Source organism: Sinocyclocheilus grahami, unplaced genomic scaffold (genome assembly GCF_001515645.1).
Source record: "Sinocyclocheilus grahami isolate Dianchi unplaced genomic scaffold, SAMN03320097.WGS_v1.1 scaffold13542.1, whole genome shotgun sequence".
Lineage (NCBI taxonomy): Eukaryota > Metazoa > Chordata > Actinopteri > Cypriniformes > Cyprinidae > Sinocyclocheilus > Sinocyclocheilus grahami.
Window position 1 is genome coordinate 3,543 of NW_015514956.1, and position 2,067 is coordinate 5,609.

The window sequence follows — 2,067 nt, forward strand, 5'->3', positions numbered from 1 at the left end:
GTGTGTGTGTGTGTTAGAGTATGTGTGTGTGTGTGTGTGTTAGAGAGTGTGTGTGTGTTAGAGTGTGTGTGTGTGTGTGTGTTCTGGAAGCATGTGAGATTAGCACATATGTACTCAGACAATGGCGTATTTGCACATTGAAACATAACATTTCAGCTGTATTAAAGCACAGAGAGTACGAGTTTCAGATCAGCGTCGATCACTTGTTGATTAAAGACACAGTACATTAATTTCTCATCACGGCGACATTTAATTCGACACAACAGGACTCATTTCTCACCAGTTTGATCGCGATCGGTTCGCAGAATCAGCGCTCTGTCAACAAGCTGCTGCCCGGATGTGACGTCACGCCGCTTCCGACAGAAAATAAAAGTCTTGTAAATACCATATATAAACTTTTCTTATAAATACATGCAGTTATGTGTAAATTATAAGTTGTCGCGTAGTGTCTCTGGAATGCATATTTATAAATGCATACGCTCTATCGTTACATATCGTATACGTAATCATTTAGTTAAACATATAATACATTTCAGATTAAATGTATACTTAAATCATCGTTGAATTTTGATTAAATAAAATTTTTATTTATGAAAATACTTTAATATACTAATTTTAAAAAATCTAATATAAAGCTAGACATATACACGTACGTTTCTATCCCTGCCCTGACTATTTATTGATTTATGTATTTATTTATTTGTATGTTTTTTTCTTGCTCATTTGGGGGTACTGCAAGTTTCATTTTCACGTAAATAATTATTAATTCAAACCACCAGTGTAGCAGTAATAGGGACATTTTAATATCAATATATGCCAAACATAAATGTGTAGAAGTTTAAGTCTGTTCAATTATGTAAAGATAATTTAAAATCTATATATATATTATATAACTTTATATAACTTTTTTTTGGAGCAGATCATGTTATTTTGTTTTTCTTTTAGTATATGTAACTTTAGTAATAATAATAATAATAATAATAATAGGCTATATGCTCTTTATTTTTGTCTCATTGAGGTAATTCGCTCTATAAGGTTAACCTAGTAACACGATGAAAGAGTACACACAGTGAATATTAATTATGAAATATCAAATATAGTAAAGTTTTTCTCGCTTCCGTTATTACAGAACAATCATATCCTCATGAGAACCAGAAAAAAATAAATGTTTCATGATTTTTTTTAATGTCATTACATTGGTTGGAGCATAAGAGACAAATGGAGAAAAATATTGTTGAAAAAAAAAATATGTATATTTTATTAATATTTTCTTTAGAGGACGCCAGGACTGAGTTATATACATTATATATATATATATATATAATTATTTTTTTTTCATTTACCAATCAGTTTTTAGGTTTCAGGCTGATTTTAAGACAAACCATTTAAATGATAATTACCAAACATGATCATATTTCCCAAAGCGTGCTACATTTGATAATTCATATTTAAAGACCAACATTTGCTATCCATAAAAAGCCCTGCATGTGCTCTGAACGGGACACCCAGACTAACACGGCGGTCTCCGGGGTCCCGGGAATGAACGAGTGCTCCGGTGTACCGGAACCGCTGGCCGTGACGTCACGCGAGCGGACCGAGGAGTGGCTGCGCTTTCCGCCGCAGTCTGAGTCTTCTGCCGAGCTCGGGCGCTTTGTCCTCGTCTGACTCCGCTGCTGGGATGGTGAGTTCAGTAGCATGCCTCCGAATGCATCTTTCACAGAGACCCGCGTCGAGTCGGGAGGAAACTCGGTTCGGTTTGTGTAAACGGTGCTCGGGAACAGCGCGCTCTTAGGAAAACTGCGGGATTTGTTGGGAAAAGAGCCAGAGCCGCTCGGGATGTGTTGCTTTCGAGCAGAGCTGGAGATTCAAAGTTCCCTACAGTTCAGAAAATAGCGCTCTGATAGCGTGGCGGCTTTTATCCGGGTCCGGGTCGTGTTTTGTGGATAAAGCAGCTGAGCTCGACTGGATCCAGGGTTTGAGATGTTCTGCTGGAGAGCCTGAGCTGGACTTCAGCTTCTCACACTGATGACATTCCCAGCTGATCTGCAGCCGGTGCTCTGAACTTCT

General features: G+C 37.5%; 1 protein-coding gene across 1 annotated transcript in view; it reads right to left on the minus strand.

Annotated features, from left to right (window-relative positions):
- Positions 1–351, minus strand: part of LOC107579017 (ubiquitin-like protein 7) — a 3,884-nt gene extending 3,533 nt beyond the window's left edge. The window contains exon 1 of the mRNA XM_016264907.1: positions 281–351. The gene's annotated coding sequence lies outside the window, so the exon portion shown is untranslated. The remainder of the gene's footprint in view (positions 1–280) is intronic.
- Positions 352–2,067: the final 1,716 nt, after the last annotated feature.